Genomic DNA, 22,694 nt, shown 5'->3' with positions numbered 1-22,694 from the left:
CAGCAGGAGGATGGAAACGGAAAGGAAGCCACGCTTCCCATCTCCCGCTGCCGCGGGAGCATCGCGGGACGGAGGAGCGCTCGTGGTGCAGGGGCGGTTGGGGACCGTTCCCGGCCGAGCGTACCAGCGGCACCGGCCGAGGGCGCCGAGGCCGCGCTCCCCAGGGCCGCCGAGGAGGGAAGGAGCGAGGAAAGCGGCGGCCCCGGGCCGGGCTGTGCCGGGGGCTCGGCGCGGCTGCCGCGGGGGCGGAGCGGGGCGGAGCGCGGCTCCCCGGGCCGCTGCGGGCAGCCAGGGGAGGGAGGGCCCTGCGGCCGGTGACTTCATGGGAAGGAGGCGGCGGCGGCGGGAGGTGGGTCTTGCTTTCCGTCTGCCGGTGCCGTCTGCAGGGCGGGCGAGAGGCGGCCGCTGCGCTGGGCAGCGCGGGCGGGGGGACAGCGGTGACGGAAAGCGGCAGCTGGGGGGGGACGGCAGCGCTCGGTTGACTCTGTTCCCCCCTTCCCCCTCCCGGCCGGAGGAAGATGGAGCTCGGGTAGTGAGGGCGTGCGGGAGGAGCAGCGGGAGCAGGTAAGAGCTGCTTCCCTTCTCTCCTCCTGCGCCCCGGTGGGAGCGGCGGGCGGGCCGGTGCCGTGGGCGCAGGTGGCACAGGTGGGCCCGGCCGAGCCGTGTCCGTGTCCGTGTCCGTGTCCGTGTCCTTGGCCGCGCCGCCTCGGCCGCACGAGTTCCCGCTGTGCGGGGCTGCGGGCGCACAGCCTGGGGGCAGCGCCCTCGGCCGCAGCCCGGGAGGGCAAAGCCGGCGCTCAGAAACACCTCCCGCCCCGTGCCTGGGCTGGCGTGCCGGGATGCGGGTACGGCTGCCGGCTCTGCCCCCGCCCCGTCTCCCCCGGCTCATTGATGAGCTCCGGGAACGGCTTCTGCATTGCAGACTCGCTTCGCTCCTGCATCCGCGGCTTCAGCCTGTGCAAGGAGCCTGCTCCCTGGCCGGGTGGTTCGGTGCTGCTTGGGCAGGAGGCCGATTTGGGCAGGTGGTATGTCCTTCTGTGTTTCTTGGACCGTGTCAGGACATTTGGGGGGATTGACCTCATTTGGTAACTATTAGATGTACATATGATATTTGTTCTCTTTCTGAAAGAGCTGTGAAAGGGTATCTGCCTGGATTTGTGTGAAATAATACTCTTTAAGAGTTCACAGGGTGCAATATAGTGCAGTGAAATATAATGTGCATATAAAACATAATGCAGTGAGGCACACGACCTTACATAATCTAAATTTAAAAAGCTCACTACCCCTACGCTTACCCTGGAGATTGTAGGAATATGTCTGTTCTCAGCGCTTTCTGGAGACTCGTTCGATACCTATGTGACATAAAGATGGARCGTGCCCTATGAGCCAGCGCTGAAAATTAAAGAATAAATTGTTGACTACTTTTGCTGTAGTTCTGTCACAGTTAGTTCCTCATCACTGGTCAGTGTCTCACACACACAGTGATATTCATGGCTACATGGATATATACAACTCTCACAGGCAGARGGAATGTTCTCTTTTGTTGTCCCTTGGATGTGCCTTTAAATTGCCCAGGTTAAACACTGTCATATTTTAATATACTCTTGAGGCTTCTCTCCCTAGGCCTGAATAGTGCTGCATTTTCTAGTATATGGCTATGAATTCAATGTATACATAAAGAAACCTTTCATACTTTTCATTTGACCTTCACCATCTCAGACAAATACTCAAAACTGATGATGGGGGAAAGTATTTTTGAAAGGGCTGATTTAAAATATGTTGCCAGATGTAATGTATGCAACTCATACCATATCTAGGATGACACACAGTCAGTGTTCTGAGCTCTGTATTCAAAGGAAACGAATGTCTCATAAATTCGGCCCACATTTTATTTTAACTCAGTCCTTACAGATGACATTGACTTTCATAAAGGTTGCTATGGCACAGATTTAAAGCAAATTGTATTAAGCTTCTGGAATTGAAAATGCTGTTCATAGGAAAAGTGTTTTGTTATTTACAGTCTGTTATTAAAATATGAGTGTGTTAGCTGTTGAGGCTGGCTCTGGCTCTGTGTTCTGCTGTTGGTGTGAATTGACTAAATGGTCTCCTTTCTATAGATGGAGGCCAGATTTTCCCCTGGTATGACTGTGCTGCTCACACAGGGGCAAGCTAGACTTTTCCCAATTGAATCTGGAATGCAGATGAATATCAGTGCCTACCARCCTCTGGAACACTTTCCATTACAAGCCTGTGTGCTTTTGATAAACMTGTAACATTGGTGTGGAGTACAGAACCTTCGTGGGCTGTGTGTGCCCACACAGTAGCAATTATGTTGTGACATGGGGTAGGAATGATACCTTTGTAAATCTGGTTCTTTTGTGACATTACATTTTCATGTCTGTAGTTTTACAAGAAACTCCGTCGTCTTCAGGGTAGCTTAATTTCAGGTATTAGTAACAACTGTTAAGAGGATGAGGCTGGATAGGGCTCAGGTCTATAGAGTCAAATTTTTGTGTATGTATAGTGCAAAATGAACTGATWGTTTGCTTAATATTAATATATCTGGTTTTGGAAAAGGTTGGTTTGTTGTTTTGGGKTTTTATTTGCAAATGGATTCYATAAGATTTTAGTCTTGGCTTAATCAATACAAATTCATGTAGTGGTGATGGCGGCTGGATGTTASAGCCTCCAAGGAAGCGTGTAATGAGCAGTTAGAAAGGTACTTAGTCCTTCCCTAGTAAGCCTAACTCTGCATCTTTCACTGCCCTGGCACATCTCTCTTCTTGTCATGTTGGCAGACTCAGCAAAAAGGCCACTGAGTGAATGGGATCCAGGTAAGGAGTTTTTTAGAGCTGTACACATGCAGGCTGTGAACCCTGGTTCTGATGTTACCAGTGCAGCCATTGTGCTGATTGTTGCTATAGTTGCCCTTCATRTTACTTATTTAAAACCTAGAGAATCTATGTTTTAGTTAGTACTGTACATGGAAATCTAATTTAAATTAAAACTATATGTTTTAAGTGTAATCCCTGTGGTGTTTTCAGGTCACTTAGAGTCTTGTATGAGTTATCAGTATCATATCTGTGTTATTTGGGAGAAAAGGGGGGTTTTATTAAATTGGTTATGTACTGCATAGGCACAGGAATTTTAGAAACACGTGTTGTCACATACTGTTATTTAGCATTAATGTTATTTAGCTCAGTATTAACTTTAGACACAGTAACCCTCTGTAGTCTTCATGGGAGGAGAAGAACACTAGCAAGGCACAGTTGTATATTGAATTATATAGGAGAGAAAGMTGGACTTAAGAGTAGGAAAGGACAAAGGGAACTAGCAAAATGTTTATTTCCAGATAGTCTGCACCTCATATCTTGCAGTTTTTAATGAAGTCTCCTTCTGTATAATGTGTTCTGCATTCCAAAAAAATAATGAAATCTAAAGCTCCTGTTGACTCAAATTTCATAARATATCTTGGGACTCATACTAAGCAAAAATTAAACATAAACTTTTAATTAAGCAAATGGTAAGCTTTAAATACCAAGTGCAACTATTACTAAATTGAGGACTGAAAATAGAAAAGGCTTTGTTGTTTTTGTTGTAGAAGATCTTGWATTACACTTGTTCATGTATCATTGATATGACTACACAGGCATTCGTAGATATTTAAGCTAAAGCATAGAGCTAAATGGGATGTGGTCCTTCTGAGCAAATTGATCAGCTTGCCCTAATGAAAACATTGGGAGATAAACCTGGCTGCTTAGATGGTCTGAAAATTCAGCTGTATAGTCTTAAATAAAAGTAGTTTACTACTTGACATGTGATACAAATATTGCATAGAGGTTATATTGCGTTTTCCTGTATTTCTTTATCATTATTTTCCTAAGGCAAAGTATGACACACAACACTGACAAGTCAAGTAAGATGGCACAACTGTTTTCAAATCCTTGATGGTAATTGATTAGTTTTATTTTAAGGGCAGGTTAATTAGTATATACATGTAGATATAACAGTACAAGTTTCAGTGACAAATATTTTTCTAGACCTTTGTTTGGTTGTCCTTCCCCAGCTACTGACCCAAGGGAGGAAAAATTGTAAATCTGATAAGCATGGAGCTACTGGAGATGTGAAAGACTTGACTTACAGTTCTGTTTTCATACTGCTCTCCTAACATTACTGCTTCTGAGATTATTTCTGAGTTTAGTTTAAAAAGGCAAAGCTAATTCTGATGTATTTTCAGTCTCATTTCAGTTTACTTAAGTTTCTTGTTGCTCTTCTGTTTGAGGTCAGTGTTGCCTATTTTAGGATACTGTTATACCAGTGATTTTTAGTCATAGTGCTTTGCTGTAGTGTTTTACTGTGGATTATAGATATTATCTGTATTTATTATCTCTTGGATGGACCCTTTTAAAAGCTTTAGGCTTGAAATAGAGGAATTGTTCAACTTGCTGATTAGCTTTTATTAAAAGGGTTTATAAAGTAATTTATTATTTTAGACAAACTGAGTCTTTTAAAATACATTTTCAGTGACAAAATCAGAATTCTCAGGAAAAAGGTATGAATTTAATTTATTTGAAAATGTACTTTTTTTTTTTTTTGAAGACATGAAGGATTGCTATTGCTGGAAGTATTTTTCAATACATGCAGGATATTTTTCAGACTGAGCAAATTCAGACATAGCAAATACTTCATGATGTATTTAATAAAATTAGAATGCTTCCCGTTGTATGTTGAAAATTCCATTGGTCAGAACATTGAGTTTTGCTGCTCTCTGATCATTATTTCAGGCTTTTATGTGATGCTTCAATTTAGCCTGTACATAGAACAAAGTATGGGGGTTTTTGTACCGAGGGTAAAGTAGCTATTTTTRTCTGTCAGTGTTTTGCAGATACTCAGTTCTCTACAGTGATTTTTTTTTTCACTTGCACATTCTCTTAGGATCTGCTGAGTAATCATTTRCATTGAGTAGTTAATCAAAGAAGGGGCAAACCCATGTAGAAACTGAGCAAGCTGTGGAAGAATTTTGWTTCTTATTTTGGATACAATGCTTATATTTCTACTATTGTTTTCAGAATTAGAATAAGGAACACTGAGAACTTGTTCTTTAATTCGATGCTTGAAATATCACATTTCTAATCCTGATGTCTGCTGACATTAGTGGCCTGTGTCCTATRGAAATGTACAAAGTGGTTACTGCTGTGTGTGACCAGGAGATGTAAYAGTGTGATGTTATCAGAAATGTGTTTGAATGCCTTTGATTAAAACGGCCAGCTGCCATTTAAAACTGCCATAGAAACTGGTAAAATAATCAGTGCCTATTAGGAAATCTGAATGAAAAAAAATCCTTCTCTAGTTTTCTATCTTTTATGTTTCAGCACCTAAGCAGGAATGAAACTCTGCTGATGTTATATTCCTGATTGAATGTCATACTGAACAAATTCCTTTGTATTACACAGTGGCCCAGGCTCAGGTTATTGTATTGGTACTGCTGAAACATTAAATGCATGAGTGACTGACAATTCAGTCATCCCACAGATGACTTCTAGTCCCAAGAACAAGGGCATTGGAGTAGAGACCTTTTTTACAGAACTGATATTTGTTGTTAAGTCACTTTATTCTTTTCCATTGTAATTTCTTTCTAAATAGTGCAGTAAGTATAATTACCTTCAAAAGCACTCTTCAAGCAAAAAAGGGCTGTGACTATGTCCTGGGGCCAGTGTCTACATTGACACAGCACAGTTAGTGAAAGAGCTTTAGTTTGGGAGCCTGACTTTGTAAAGGGTTTTGTCTGCCTCAAACTATGCCAGTCACAAATACAAGAAAGCCAAATATACATCATGTAACAGTAATATCTTTACTGGCGTGGCTTTTCTCATCTCTTTTGAGATTATTGCAACAAGAAACAAAGTGCAAGAAACAGTCGCTGACTTATGTTGCTCTGTCTGTGGTTGGAATGAGTCATTTCACCCTTACTGATTAGTGACTCTATAAGGTACTTACACCCCGTTGGAAATTGCTAAGTAAGGACATGGGGGGATGAACCCAGATGCATCTGTCTAGCTGTATACTCACCAAATTCCTGTGCAAACACTTAGATTGCTTGCAAAGTTTCTGAGGTAGTGCAAAGGGACTTTTATCTTGTGTTAAGTAGTTTTTCCTCTTAACATTAGGATCAGTGTACAGGACRATTCCTTGATTGTGAACTTGAGTTTATTACTTAGATTCAGCCTGTACTACACAGCAGACAGTAGAAGAAAACACAGACTRTGAGGCTGTACACTTAGATACAGATATGATAGTGCATTTCCTTTAATCAGAGTAACATACTTATCTGAGAATAGAACCTAGACCAAAGCATTGCAGATGGATGTGTCAGGAACAGTCTCAGATCTGCCACCCCTTAACAGAAACCTGCCCATCTCTTAGTTGAAAATATTTAATATCCTAGCAGCTTCTATTTTAAGTCTTAGAGCTGTTACATTGTCAGTTCTGAAGAAGAAGAGGACCTACAGGTGTATTAAAGAACATTAAGGTAATRGGAAGGGGTTGTTTTAGTGGAAATAAAGTATTGATTTAGCAAACTATAATTAAGTGTARAGTAATGAAATTACCTCCACATCCCTCTAAATAACTCTGCATCTTTGTCTTTGGAAGAGTACRAGTGGTTTAAAGGAAAGGCAGAGTATGAAGGGAAGGCAGATTTATGTGATTTCAACCAAAAGAATGACAGAATATAAAACCATAAATGAAGTTCACATGTGGGAAAGATTCAGGTAGCGTGGTGTGTTCAACAGTTCTGGCAAGTGCAGCTGAGTAAGAGCTGGAGACAAACTTCCCTTCAGAACATATTAAAAGAAGTAACRTATTATGGAGAAGGCCGCAAGGATAAGGTTAAATAAACTGGGGTTGATAACACTGTTTCCACTTWGCTAAATTGAGGATGTTTGCTGGTAAGAAATTGCCACTGACAAGTAGTATCCTTTGTCATTATCCCTGAGTATCTCCAGGCATTTACAAGAAGAGGATTGAATTCGGGGATTGTGAAGTTAACCTTAAAATTCAGAATTTAAATGAAAAAAAGGCAACGGTGAGATGCTTTATATCATTGATAGTGTTTCTTGTTTGKTTTTTCAATAATCATAAAAGCAAGGCTAGAAATAAAACTATGGGAAGCCATGTAAATATCAAGGCATTTAGGGTGGAAAATCCAGGTTTTAATGACAGTTTTCAACAAAGATTTGAGGTCCTATGAGCTACTCTCACAGCTTCTTATCGTGTATAACTTTGTTATCTCAGGAGGCAGGGGAAAAGAACCAGATATTCTAATATTAGACTTTCTGCAGTGTCTYTCCTGTGTTGAAAGACCTGTGTGAAGGAATGAATTTTTGAGCCAGGCTGGGAATGTCTTAGTGGCTGACAAGCACTGCAGTGGTCAAGTGTTCTTAGCAATAGAGAGTTTATTCTTTCAGGATTCTTTATATAAATGCATATGAACCTCAGATATACAGAGCTCACATCTGTGCTTATAACTGAACTTTTCCTAGATGTTTTTATTGTGGTTCTGTTCATTGCTCAATACTTCAACACAGAGTTTCAATTTAAGTAGGAAAAGTTGTTTGCACTCATATGAATAATCCTCCTTTTCTGAGAGGCACCCAGAAGTGCTTGGCTTTCTCTTTCTCTCATATTTCTCTCACTGTATATAGTCACACTTGTATCTCTCTATGTCATTCCAGCCTGAGGATGCTTAGTAGATAAGGACTGTATAACAGTTTGGGGCAGGAAATGTAAAGAGAGGTATTCATTAGTGTACAGTCAGACTGTAAATGCTCAAAGCAGAATTTAATCAGGATTCTTAAAAGGATGCCTTTTCTTGGAAAGAATAAGAGGAAACAAAAGGCTGTGAAAAAAACACCTTATATGAAGGTTCTCTTGAATAAACCCCATGTAGCGATCTGTAGTGTCTCCTGGGCAACATGGTTTATGCTTTTATAATTCTGCATTGTTCAAATATTTTTTCCCGACATTGACAGATAAAAGCCTGTGCAGAAGAAACAGCAGCACCATAAATCTAGAGCTGTGTTGTTTGTAACAATAATGGCTACGTTGTGTCTCTCTGGGTCACATCATCTTTGTAACAGGAGATACCTGTTTCCCATTGTTTAATCCATCCCAAATACTTATCCCAGTTCCTTTACCTTTCAAAGGGAGAATCCTGTGACTGGCAGAGGAGGATGTGTCAAACAATGCCTAGTAGGTTGGAAATTGGATCTCAGCACTTGTGACTGGGAGGATTAATAAGAATTTTTTAGTAGGGTCCAAGTCTATTTGAACTGGGTTTGTGATTATGAACACATGCTACAAACTATTAATGACTTATTACACATGAGGGAATCTTTAAAGCAAGCCTGTGGCACTGCCTTCGTGGCAGATGCACCACACTGCTTTGATGCATTGCTCATGTGCAGCCTTGGTGGCACTCTGACTGCAAAAGGATGCTGTGCTGGTCTGCAGATAAGCAATGTGTGCTCATCCTGGAGAACCTGATGCATGTGCATCCAGTTGAGGGATTGCTGGCTGCTCTCCCTCGGTGCTAGTGCAGATCAGGTGTTTGGTTATGAGCACACAACACTTCAATTAGCACAGAAATATAAATCATTATCTTTTACTGCCACCAGAGATGAATACTTACTCAGCCTGAGCAGCTCAGTTGTAGGTATCTGGAGCTGATGACATGTTTGCGTCTAGCTGATAATCTATTGACTTTCTTGTGTATAGAATTTGAGAAACAGAGCTGTTAGCATTTTCCTTCCATCAGTTTTGTTTCCTAAAATAAGCTTTACATGAGAAATGATTCCTTTAAGAGCTATTCAGTTGTTAGGTTTCATTCCACATGCCTCTCATATTTAAGATAAAATGTTTTCCTATCCAGTACAAAAAGAGGGATATGTACTCATGAGAGAAGATATCTCTGAAGCCTCTTGGTTGTCATTAAATACATTTTTACAGAAAGAAAAATGAAATATCCTTCTTTGGATTTCATAATGAAGTTTACTTCCATAAAAAGTTGCTTTGTTTTTGTGAGGTGAAGATTGGGAGAGCACATAGTTCTACTGGACATTTTTGGTAGAAATAGTCCTGTGACTGGTTTACCCCCATTATTTTCTTTTAGAGATTATAGTAACATTTATGTATGCTCTCTGTGAACCATTTTTCTAGTCTGAGACTTATCAGTGGAGGAAAAAATGATTCTGTAAAAAATTCCTTGAGTCATGCTGCCATGGTCCTTAGGAAYTGGAGAAAAAGATGTCTGGAGCTTTTAAAATACAAAATCCATCCAACCTCCTCCAGGCCACTGAAATGGGCCTTCTCTTCTGGTAGAATGAGACCAGGAAATAGTATTTGAGTTGTGGAGTTTTGAGTACCTTTGGCAGAAGATTACCTCAGAGGGAATCATTGTGGCAGTAAAATACATTTTGAACTGAAATACTAAAAGAGTGGATGGCCAACAAGTGGGTTTAGTTCACTGCKATTACTGTTACTCTGCTCATACCCATAAAACTGTCTTTTACTGTCAGAGAGCTGCAGATTAAGGCCCGGATATTTTAAAACATGTCTCATGACTAATATCTATGAAAAAGTCTATTTTGAGCTGTTTGAAATGATGCCAWGTCAGTATATTCTCTCTTAAAGTGGGGCAAAATGTAACTGTATAAAATAGTTTGCCATATAGGTGTGATTTCTGGTGGTATTTTATGTTCAAGCCGTATCTTTCGTTTCTATGGCTGTGGAAAACACATTATGTTTATGGAGAGGAAGAAAAAAAGAATAGATTTCCATGAAAACTGTAACTTCACCAGTATTGTGTATTTTGTGGTCTTAAGAGGAGCTATTTTTAAAAATGATGCAATGCTGTACAGTAAAATGCTGAGATCTGGATGCAAAAATGTCTGATAAGTCAAACTCTATGATAGCTTGTGGTTATCTTATTTGTTTTTATCACTATACCATGATAAATTTAATCTAAYGTTAATTGTGATTTTGTAATTTGAATTAATGAGTGCTGAGACAAGGGTTCACAAAGTATTGTGAAGGTGGAAATGCCAAAGTGAAATTTCTCTGTCTGCACAGGTGTTTATGCAAAATGTGACCTTTGTTTGATCTTCAAGCTTAAGTTACAAAGCAAATGAAATGCAGTAGCTGTGTGTATAAAACTCTAGGTATGCAGTTGCAAGGGGCTATCACTATTTTTGAAAGAAAATGTTGAAAATGTTAAAGAGTTACAGATAAATTTTAGAAGAATGAGTTGTTCTTGTTAAATTGCAAGAACATTTGCAAAAAATGGAGAAATCTCTAAAACTTATAAAATTATTTTGAAGTAGAGAAGTAGTTACTTCTCCAGTAATTTTCTAGGAACTTTGTGTGGGGATTTTTTTTTTTTTTTGGGTTGGTTGGGTTTCTTTATTTGAATTTTTAGAAATTCCTAAGCAGCAGGTAAGAAAAAGCTTATTGCCTGTTTAATAAAATAATCTGGATGGAGAAAGCTGCTAATAATATGCAGTTCTCCTTTTGTGTTGCTTCTTCACGTTCCCACAGTTTGCTTGGCTGGAATGTAGTAGTGTTACATATTTGTAGATCTAACAGCTCTTCTTCAAGCCTTGCACTGTTAAATTGGGTCACTGCATATAATGCATGTTACAACAAACCCTCTTGTCTTATTTATTTMCAGAAAAAGTTAGCAGCAGGATCTCACAGTATTTACAGGAAACATATTTCAGTTAGGAATAAGCACATTTTCCTTAAAAACAATACTAGCCATTCACAAARTGTTGTGTTCTTCTGAAAGACATCTTCCTCTTTATGTAAATGGCACAGGATTTGACAAAGTTGAGCAAATGCAGCAAAAAGCAGACTATAGCTCTGAGATCCAGTGGCTGGGTAGRTCTCTGGTTAGTGTTTTACAATAGCACATTTATGTTTTGTGTGTTAATAGCTGAGATATTTTTTTTTTTCAGAGACAGACTAAAAGGAGTTCATTTATATTAGTAGCCATGCAGAGAAAATTGTTTTGAAAGTTTCCAATGTTCCCTCCTCAGTTGAAAAGCTGACTACAGGTCCTTAAGACATCACATGACTTCTTTTAATGGGATTTAGCCTTCTAGATCTTATGAAGTACTTTTAAAAAAGTTTACTTTGTCCTGATGATTAAAAATCCAGATAAAGTTATAACTTCATTAACAGCCAAACTGTAAAACCCCAGTTTGAAACATTGATTGTGTATCTGAATAAGGAGAGCTGCTCATTAGTCCTAACCCTTGTGTATTGTCTGTTCTTCTGTACTTTGCAATAAGAAATGTTTTCCTAGCCCTTAGATATGCCTGTTTAAAACCAATCCTTCAGGTTTGGTAAGCTATGGCAGATACTCCAGCATTTCCTTCCAACCTTTCCCCTTCTGGGATCCTCTGGAACTTCTCTAAATCCATGCTGTCCTATGAATCCCATGCTTGCCAATCATAGGACTTACACTGCTTTGTAACAAGTTTCTAAAAGATTTGTTTTCAGTACCTTTTAAACACTTCAAATTAAATGCTCAAAAAATGGGCAAATGTACTACTACTAACAAAATCTGCCTTAGTGTTAAGGGGACTAGAGCTTTATAATTACATTTTTTATTTCGGAATGTAGTTTGTGTGTGTAAATGGGTAAATTCTTCAGAGACTTTGCTGTGGGGATATAGTATTTTGATGGAGAGATATCTASGATGTGACTCATTAGATCTCTGAGGCTGGTGGGACATGTATGAGGTTTATGGTCTCACATTCTGGTATCACTCTATCTGTAGAACTCAGATGATTAATTTCWTCTTAAAAATCTATAGGTCTTGTTGAATTATAGCATCCTTTTCAGAAAGACTCTCCTGATTTATAGACTCTTAATTTGTTAGATGAATTGCATGAATCTGTAAAATGTAACAGCCTTGGTCACACAGGTTGTACCTCTGTGGTTCAAGGAAGCCCTTTTGCATTACYTCTCTTGTGACTAAGAGTGAAGTTGAATGTAAAGTCTGGGTTTAAACATCACTATGAGAAAAGAATTTGCTTTTGTATGGAATTTTGCTAAGCTAGTGTTTCAATTAAGCMGTTAGTATGCTCAGGTTTTAGAGTTGTCATGACTTTAAACATACAAAATAAACATSCTGTGTTTGTAAAAGTGATCATAGAGCGTGAAATGTTCTTTGATAGAATTTGCTTTCTATCTATTGCATTTTGTAAATTTATCCTTTGATGAAAAGCTCCTGTTGCCTTTACTGAGGCAGTGGGTAATGTCAGAGGCCTGAATGCTTAAGTCAGGTTACAAATCARGGCCAGGATGGAGAAGGTGCTACAGCCATTGCACACACTGGCACTTACTGTACTTAACATGTCCAGAATTGTCCAGTGCCCAGGGAAGCAAGTATTTGGGGAAAAAGTCTTCTTTCTTTGCAGAATAAGCTAAGGCAGCTGTTAAATTTCATGCTCAGCTGCAGAGCTCCTATGTGATCACTGAAGATGAGTATCTGCCTTAAATAAAGGAGTAGGTCATTAATCTTTAGAGAGCTGTTCATCCAGTCTTTGCAAATCCAGAGGCCTTGGGGAGAACATAACTCCAATAGCAGAACCTGCTAGCTCTTGTGTGTCACTGTGGTTTTAATTGGGAGAGAATTTAGTAAACTTRCATGCTTTCTAGCTGAATTGTCACCAATCTGTTTAAAATATTTTAGTTGCCTTTCTCACATCTTTACTCTTAATGAAATTGCCTCTAAAGATTTTATGCATCTAAAAAGATGCAATAAYAGTGCCAGAAATGAAATTAATATGCCATGGGAGCTTTCCTAATGAAATTAATATGGTATTTATAATCTTTTTAAAGAGGCTTTTCACCAGTTACAGCATAAAATTAACTCCCAGGAGAAACTGAGATGCTCTTTCTTCGGCCAAGCTTKTATACTTCTGCCTGCTTCCTTCCATGATCCATGAAATAGAAATCTTGAAATAAAAATTAATTCTTTGGCACCCTTCAATAGATTCCTAACTTTTTTATTATTAACAGTGAACTTCAGTTTTAGATTAGTGTTTATGTTTTTAGTCTGTTAGGCTGTGTTTTTCCAGGAGGTAGCAGCAACTATCAGCACAAAATTATTTTTTCTTTTGGACAGTGTTTTCTGTTTTGTACCAAAAAAATTTGTAAACACAGTGTAAAATTTCAGTTTGAGACCTGCAATTATGAAATTCAATTRTGTAAATGTTTTCTGGTTTGGGGGAGTTAGAGGTTTTGTTTGTTTGGCATTTTTTAGAAACTTTTAATGTTTTTATTTTGTAAATGGTGTATCAAATGTGCTTAAATCTATAAGCACATTTATGCTATCTATAAATACATAGTATTATTCCTTAGGTGGGCCGCAGCTTGCTGAGGAGAGCTAAGAGGAAACTGAGTCTTGGTGAGGTAGAGTTACAGCGAGGAGTGGGTTTATTGTAGAACCAACARGAGACAGGCTTTTATCACATCAGTCCCATTTGCAAAACCACTCACCTGCTCTGCTGCMAGCACTGCACTCAGAGGATCTGGACTTCCCTTCCCAGCAGGCTGAGCACTGCTAGCTTGGCAAGGTTGGGTAGAAAGTTGTGTTGATTTGTGCTGTACCTCTCCTTGAATTGACCCACCCTGGAAAACACTGGAACCAGCAAGGTTCCTGGGCATCCCCTGGCATTCATTTGTCTCTCATCTCTAGCATTTGCCCTTGTTGCCAGTCATGATCTTTGTTGCCTTCTGTCCTGGCCTCTTCTTCATTCTGAGACTGCTGCTGCTTTGGGGTAACTCCTACTTTCAGCACTCACACTCCTGTCTTTCCCCAGCTGAAATAGTCAGTGTGCAGAAACACGATGTGTGAGCAGCCTTTTYCAATTCATGTTCTGCCTCTTTGCTAGTTGGAGAATTCAGCACATGACCCTTCTGTTTAGTCCAGGTGTCACCAAAGTTTACAAGCAGCTTGTACACGTACTTGTRAAGTCTTCTGCCTGAGAGTTCAGAATCCAGTTTCACTCACACACACAGACCCACACACATCCCCAATTCCCTGCTGCCTGTTAGCATTTGCAATTGGAGTTGTTCTTTTTACTTATGCCAAAAGCTATGTTTGGTGYCATTAAGAAAACCTTCATTCACCTTGTCATAGTCCCTGGTCTTCACTAATGTGAATATCTTGTCTCTGCAGCATGCTTTCAGCACAGAATTTCTAAGTTTACGTGGTATGAAAGGAATCCAAATGCAGATTGGTGCTAGAACAGGAAGGACAGCAWATGACTATCAGTTTGCATCTCACAAGACAATTTCAAGGTTTATGTGAAGGTTTTACATAATACAAGAATTTTCACATGCTGCACTACTTGACATGATAAATTTCAGGTAGTGTTGCAGTCCTTTAAAGATGCAAAAGACTCCACTATTGACTGTGTCTAGAAACATAAAGGTAAAATTAAAAAAAAAATTAAGGTAACTTAATAGTAGCAAGAAATTGTCTTTGTTCTTGTTGCAAATTTGGGTTATTTCTTCATATCTTTTCATCGGACTTTCTGTTGATGGTCTTTTTTTTCTGGTTGATGTGAGTGTGTCCRTTTGCTGGGCTGGGGAAGGGTCATATTTCCCCTCACTTTTCAGAGTCAGGAGTTCAGCTGGCTGCTCTGTCATGTCTGAAGGTAGTTGACCCCAGAAACAGCATTTGGGAGCAGTCRAGATCTAAAAGCATCACTTGTACATCTCACTGTTGGCTTCCAAAATTGTTTTCAGTTGTTAAGATGCTTACATATTTGAAATAAATGCAAGTGGACTCTCTGAAAGTGCATTGCGGAAGCAGCAGACCACTTTCTCTGGCTGGGTTTTTTTTTTTTTTGGTTCAGAATATGTTGGGGAGAAAACATTTGGAATACGAAGAATAGGTTCAGAGATGAGGAAACTTCTTATTTTCTCATGTCATAGGTGATTCAAGGAGCAGATACGCACCTCATGTTCTTTCCTTGCAGTGTGTCTGTAGCTTTTGGTTCTGCTGATCTSTTTGAATCAGAGGGTTATCGGCACATCCTGTGCTCCCAAGAGAAAACAGTATGGAGCCTAATTGTTTTTGGAGTTTAGCATCCTTTCTGCTGCTGAGTATCAAATTTTACTGAGAATGTTTCAGCCAGCTCCAAGAACTGAGCTGCTGACTGAAGCCAAAGGAACTGTAGCAAAATGTATAGCTTGCCACAGTTGTAATCAAAAGCACTTCTGCTGTTTAACTTGGAAGGAAATTACTAAGTATTTCTTGGKCAGTTTGCTCTACTTCTGTGGCAAAACTGAAAGAAATGTCCTAATATTTTTTAAATTTATTTTTAATTTAATCAGTTAGAGATAAAGGGTCAGGAACACTACAAGAAGTAAAATGTCAACCTTTATGTGAAGATAAAACACATTCTAGATGATAAGCCTTCCCTGTATTTGTGGTGGGTRAAGGTGTTTGCCACACAGGGGTTTATGCAGTGTTAGGGTAGAATAATTATTTATACATATGTGTGTATATTCATGTATTTATATGTACATGTAGAACAAGATAGCTTCTGTTCCTGMTGGTCAGTGTAAGCTTTTTCCATAGCCCTTCTTTTCTCTCTGACCTGTCTGTCCCAGGCTTTCAGCAGGGAATGCAGGGGGATGTGCTGTGTAGTGGAGCTCTGGCCATGGGGGCTTCCCCAGGGAGAAGATTTGGGAGGCAATGAGATTTTTAGGGAGTGAATGATGCAGGGTTGTTTTGATGCAGGGGTTTTCTTGTAGAAACAGTCTCTGTTTCTACAAGACAGTGAGYGTTATGTATTAAAATGTGAGTTCTGTTGTTACAAACCTGGCACTGAAAGGGGAGTTGGGTTCCTGCTGAGTATCTGTGTGGTTATTGGCTCATCATCTAAGGTCTCTTGTTATTAAAACGTTTCATGAAGAACATTTGCAAAATGCTCTTATGATAATCACCACCTTGATGGATACATCAGGTGCTGAAGTGCAGACATYGAATACTTATCAGCACAGCTCTCCTCAGCCTGAGTTAGAGTCAGGTGCTGGAGCCAGGAGATGTAATAATTCCACTCAAAAATGTAGGTGCTCTGTAGTTCTCTTAAAAACTTATCAAAGATGCAGAAGAAAGGAGGGTAAAAAAATTGTAAAAAAATTACCCTTTAAAATCAAATGCTTCCCATTTCCTATTAATCCATCTTTGCATCTTCTGGCAGCACAATTCTACAACTTGCGATCATTCTCAAGTGTAGTTTSCTAAATATTTGGAGGATTAACACTGATTCTGAATTGTACATTCTTCTTCCCTTGATAGGTCACTTAACTGGGGGAGTAAGGGAGTGTATAGRAGCCAATTGCCAAATTTATAAAAACTGAAGGGAGCAGCTGCTTAATACATGTGCTAACCAGTTTGATTACTGCCCATGAAGAGAGTTTTGATATTGARACTATTACGGGCAAAGAGACCCCTGTGTCTGAGGCACAATTTTAACTTCAGGGAAAATCAGTGCACAGAATACAGCAAATCACTGTATGTTAAACCTGGGCCCTTGAACTTGGAACATGAACTGTGCAATGTGGGCTGGGGTTTTTTTTTCCCCCCCCCCCCCCCCCAATTGAGTAACTATACAGTTTCAAAAAAAACCTGGAAGATGCAGATTATTGGCCCCTTAGCCCATTTTAATTTTAGACACCAAAGTGTGGACTCCCATTCTCTCATTTAGAGCATTGGATTTGAGACATTSAGACTAAAACCCAAGAGCTTCACCCTGTCTCTACATACATTACTGTTGTCACTCTGAACCTCTCCTAATACTGAAATTAATAGCACTTCTTTCTGTCTTGAGGCCTTCTCAAATTGCTTTATTAATTTTTCACTCATTTTGCTTCAGAAAGCATGTATGTCACAGTTACTTTTATTAAAAACAAGATATGAATCAGATCTGGAAAGCAGAGTGTTTTTTAACTTATAATTAGAAATTTATAACTGTCTGCTTTAGGTGAAGCTTACTGTGGAGCTATTCAAATACCTGTGCTATTTATCTATTTATCATAAAATGGATTAATAGATTAAGCAAAAAAAGGTTGCTCATTATGGTTTTTCTGGAGTTAACTTACATGTTCCCATCATTGCCTGGGTTGTAAAGTAAAAGTTCCAATATATAGGGAATCTTTTAGATTTCATAATCAAGAAAACATCTTCATATAAAGGTACTACATGTATAGGGAGGAAAGACCAACAGAGATATTTGTGTTTTGGAAGGGAAAATAGTCTTTGATTATACTCAGTTTTATGTGCTAGCTCAGCACAATTACATATTCAACCTGTTAKTGCAGTTCAGCACTGGAAGTCAGAYCCAGCACATTCTGCACTGGGAGGTGTTAAAATCATATCAGYACAGCTTTACATGAAACCAGTGTTCTTCAGCTATACAGACAAATGCAGACTAAAAAGTCTGTCAGGCACATTTCTGAGCTGGGGCATGCTGCAGACACATACTGGAGTTCCAAAATACATTAGGGATGCTAATCTATTATATTGTTCTAGTATACCACAAAAATAGTATTGGAAGTGACACTGTATTCCTTTAATCACTCTCCTTTATTCTCAGCWGCTCAGTGGAATTAAGCTTTGGGCCAGACAGTGACAGCTAGAAGCCATTTATGTGAGCTCTGCAGAAAGCAGCCATCATGAAGGTTCTTTATGTGTAATTTGGGAAGAGAGTAGTGTTGTTTTCCATTTCTGTGGAGAAACGAGTTTACATTTTATGAATCATTTTTATTTCATGTTTCAATGCTATCCAACTTCAAATGTCAGCAAAATCTGTCATCCCCCACCTCTCTGAAGCCATAAACAAGCTCAGCAGTCCCAGTTCTTTYAGAGATTTGTTACTAATACAGCCTTTTTTCTTTTTTAATTATACGTTTGAACAGTTGTACAATAATTCTGCATAGTCATTAAGGCACRAGATACAGAGATAAAAGGATGTGATTTTCCTGAGCCCTGTCCTGGGCAAGGCCCCAGTAGGAAGCAGCAGTGTGGTGTCAGAAGAGTGAAAGGGTGAGGAGGCAGAGCCAGGGTATCACTGTGGACATGTGGGCATGTGCTGATGAACACAGTCACTCCACATTTCCCAAAYTAAGTAAGACTGGAAAACATGCTCACAGTTCATCAGGGATAAAAGCTTGCTTTTCCCCCTAAGTCACTGCTATCATTTTAATTTCTTTCAAATTAGGAGAAGCAGTAGGGCTGTTAAAAGTTCGAGCATGCTGCCTTTCACAGCATTTTTTATCGTAGTTCTGATCAATATTTTTTTGCAGCAATATTTCACTTTTCTACATTTTAGAGAGTCCAAAGGAACTYGACTTCGATGATTGGATACAACTTTAGCTAAGGTATATATACTTCTGTCTCATCAGAAATGCCAGTAATGGTTTACAGCTATTAGATGGCAGATGTAATATCCTATTTGGGTTGTGTTCCAGATAACAGARTAAACAGAATATGTTGAAAATTGTTTAGAACAAGATAAAGTTAATGCCATATGTTTTGTAGATATTTCATGTTTTGGGTGGATTACTAAGACTCAGTTTGAACTATTTATCTTTTTCAATAGGCCAGATTATAGAGTCCAAAAGAATTTCAAAAATAATAACAAAGGTTTTCTGTTTGGTTTGGTTTTCATTTAAAAAGTGCTGTTGAGTTTGATGAGATGCTTTCTGAAAGGCAATCAAATTTGGTATAGGAGATTCCATGTATTGGAGAATGACATGTGATGGTTAAGGCTAAGTGAGAATTGAATTCAACTGATATCCAAGGGAAAAATATGTAAATGAAAGCAGCTACAGAATACTAGTACTATAGCTTTCTGAAAGGATGCTGCACAAAAGTAGGTGTAAAATATATTTGAAATGGTGGGAAATAAATATTTCAAATAAACAAGTGCAAATTTATGATTGAATACTTTACCATCCCCTTTTCCATAGGTTTCAAAACCTTCCGTAGGTTTTGAAAATAAACTCTTGTTTTGTATGTCGTTAATTTAGCTTTTAAATTAATTTTATTAATCAAACAAGAATCTTATTGTAATGTGACAGCTTAGGCTGGGAGTTTGAGACAGAATTTACYGCATTTTCAATTTAGTGTACTACAGCAATCTCTGCAACTGAGTAGTTAAAGGTGGTGTACAAATTCAGTAATTAAATTATAACAGACTTATTTTTCTAAAGAGCTTGCTCATCTGTCAGAAATCATTATTTTATTTTTCTTGGTACACATATACATTTTGCCTACCGTGTTTGGGGGTGGTTTTGCTGTGGGTGTCTGAGAATGTTCCTTTGATTGATAAGCTAAGCTGTTTCTTCAGGTACTGAAGCAAATAACTTTGGATGCAGTGCTCCAGAAACTGCTGCTGCTGGAGAGAGGCTGAGATGATGCTGCTCCCCCAGAGCTGCTCTCTCTGACACAGGGTTGCTTTGCTTTGGGGGCTGTTATTGACAGAATTGGATGGAATTGTTGTTTCTGTTAACTTTTATGTAATTTGACATAATCCCCCTTTCCCTTGTTCTTTAATTTTCTGTGTCTTAGAAGAGTTTCTATCTTCTCAAAAATGTGATTGATGGAACAAAGGCTAAGAGACTTTTGGGACTGTACATTGGTCACTTCACTTACCAGCTTATCTTCAAGAAATATTTCCACCTCAATATATTCTCTGATTCTATATGTGTTACTGGTTCACCAAGGCAGCAACTTTATTTTTCTGGCTATTTTACTGTTAATTGTAGAAGTGTTTTCTTATCTTCAAGCTTGAAACATATTTTGGCAGCTAATATCACTCTAAGTGAAAAAGCAGGAAAAATTGGAATGAGACAAGGAACCTAACTGTAGCATGCTGTGTTATTTTTTSGAATATCAAAGTCCAAACAGCTTTTGACATGTTTGCTTCCTGAAGTTGAGGAAAAAGAGGTTTCTTTTAAGGGCTTGAAAAGTGAATGCTGTGTATTGACATGCCCCAAGGTTTTCAGCAAAGGAGCACATTAGGTGTGTGAGTAGCCAGAAGACTCCTTGTTAATTCCTTTCCCACCATCCAGTATCGAAGTGCTGGGGAGAGGGATTTTATTTTTATTTTATTTTTATTTTATTTTTATTTTATTTTTATTTTATTTTTATTTTAGTTTTATTTTAGTTTTATTTTAGTTTTATTTTAGTTTTATTTTAGTTTTATTTTAGTTTTAACAGGGTTGTTTTTCCTTGCAGTTATTAATATATTCCTACGTGTGGAATATTTGTCACATGGTCCTATTACCATTTAAAGGAGCCAAATTTAAATAATCTCTTCCATGAGTTATGATCATTATATTAATTTTACACTAAAATATAAGTTTCCCTCCAGGCTTAGGAAGAGTTGAGTTYGCAGCTTCCCCAGACAGCCTTGTCTGCTGTTAGAGACAACTGAATCTGCCAGATACAGTACAATACACTAAATATTTTGATATTTTGACATTGGAAAACTCCTGTAGCACTTTCCTAAGTTTACTAAAAGGATGCCTACTTGCAAAAAGTCCCCATCATCTCTCTACAGTGTCTGTGGTGTCCCTTCAAGTTGCAGTTATTTGTCCCATCAGTCATTGAGTCAAAAGACCTCTGCAAAAGAGGCATAAGCTGCCATGCCTTTCATTTTGTTGATATCTGTGAGTTCGGGGTTCTTTTGTGTTTAGTTGGGTTTTGGGTTTTTTTGCTTTTTTTTTTTTTTTTTTTTTTTTTTTTTTTTTTTTGCCTATTTCCCCCCACAAGAGACTGATGGTTTAAAGGACAGCCAGAGTGGCTGTGATAGGGACATCCTATTAGGTGTATATACAGTGTCAGTAGTGAGTGAAACCCTCCTTCTGTTCTCATCATTTGTCAATATTTGAAAGGCAAATAACTTGTGCAATGCTGGGGTCTCACTCACATCTTCTGGGCACCAAAGCCTTTCTTTGCAAGATCACTATTGCAGCACTGGAGCAGTTCTCCAAAGAGCTTTGCCTCTGACATTGAAGTATCTCATCTCATGAGTGCTCCAATTCTTCAGAGAAGTGGCCAGGAAATAAATAGATTCTGTAAAAGGAATCAGTGTTCCTCTTCCTCTTTGTGGTAAATGGCAGACAAAACAGGCAGGCTGGTTTTCTGATGCATGTTTGCAAAGATGCATCTGTGTCAACAAGTAGAACAGAGCAGGGGATTTTGTTGTCATTTTGACTTCAGAGAGAAAACCATACTAGGATCCATTTCACTGCTTGCTGRATACCATGCCAATGAACATATTCATCCTTTTTGGAATTAAAACCCACTAACTGTACCCCAATATTAGGTTACCTGCTTTTACCCAGAGTTCCTATATATATCATTCTAAATGAGACAGGCTTTCTAGGGGCTTGGTAGMATTCTCTTTGAGATACATATTTTTCATGCAGTTTTGTTGAGTTTTATTCCAATAAYACAAAGAAATAGTGTATTTTCAGAACATGCTTTATAATGAAAATTCACCTTTTATTTCCAGCAATGTGACTGAAAAAGGTACTCCGTGATATCCACACAGCACAGTAAAAAAAAAAATGTTATATTGTTCTGAAAGTGTGCAGTTTATTTATTTATACAAAACAAAAATCCATACTGGAAGAGCTATGTTAGCAGAAGACTATGCTTGGAAATCCAAAGATCAAGAASTTAGGAAGCAATAAAAGAAAATTTATCTAGATTTGTATCCCAGGCTCTTGTGTTTACTTAGTACAATGAAGTCTTTTGTAATCAAGCCACCTATTATGTCTTCATTTCAAGGTTATAACTTGAGCTTCTCTGACATATCTGAAAAGAGTGGCCCCAGAAGATTCTTCAAAACAGAGCAACRTTTTTAAAGATTAACTGACTTTATTTAATCAGTTCTTCTTCCACATCAATAGGTGTGGGGTTTTTTCTGTTTTGCAGATACTCTTTGAAAGTTTTCCCTGTACTGGTTTAAATAGGAAGGCCCTTCACAAACCTGTTGAGGTTTTTCTAGTGAAGKTTTCTGTGAGATCAAAGATCTGTGAAGGCTCACATCCCACCCACACAAGTGTGAGGGGCAACATTCTGCAGTGTGGAGAGTTCAATTTTTATAACTGGAATGTTTTCTATTCAACCCTTTATGAATGAAAAGGAAATTTGTCTTCTTATGAGATGCACTAATTGCTTCCAGACCAGAAGAAAGTATCTTAAACTAAAAACCTATTGCCATGCCTGACAGTGCACAGGCTAAAACAGGCAAGGTGARCATGTACCTCCTTTTAACAGCATCCTCAGCTGTCAATGTGCAAACTGCCAGGGAGCACTTAGGAATGCGAAAGGAATGGCAGTGACTGGCAGATGTGACCACCAGGGTCCCTGTCCTCAGTGCCCAGATGTCCTGTGCTGTCATGTAGAATCCTGCTGGCTGCTTGCACACCAATGTGTGATTTGGTTGAGTTGTAAAAGTAGGGGTTTTTAAGCCTAAATGTAAGTCTCTTATTGTCTGTTTTTTGAAAGTGGGTTTTCAATACTGGAGGAGCAGTGATCTGCCTATGTGTGAGATGAGAGCTGAAATTTCTGCAATCTGTTCTAACAAGACAAGCTT

The 22,694-nt window shown here is 38.8% G+C and overlaps 1 protein-coding gene across 3 annotated transcripts in view; it reads left to right on the top strand.

The window, feature by feature from the left end:
* The first annotated feature begins 383 nt into the window (after window positions 1-383).
* Window positions 384-22,694, top strand: part of OTUD7A (OTU deubiquitinase 7A) — a 100,626-nt gene continuing 78,315 nt past the window's right edge. For all 3 annotated transcript variants that reach the window (XM_057382517.1, XM_057382518.1, XM_057382516.1), the window contains exon 1: window positions 384-564. The gene's annotated coding sequence lies outside the window, so the exon portion shown is untranslated. The remainder of the gene's footprint in view (window positions 565-22,694) is intronic.

Source organism: Malurus melanocephalus, unplaced genomic scaffold, assembly GCF_030028575.1.
Source record: "Malurus melanocephalus ecotype Western Australia unplaced genomic scaffold, MMel_1.1 scaffold_572, whole genome shotgun sequence".
NCBI classification, from domain to species: domain Eukaryota; kingdom Metazoa; phylum Chordata; class Aves; order Passeriformes; family Maluridae; genus Malurus; species Malurus melanocephalus.
Note: the sequence above shows the minus strand (reverse complement) of the source record. Positions and strands in the feature narration are given on the sequence as shown.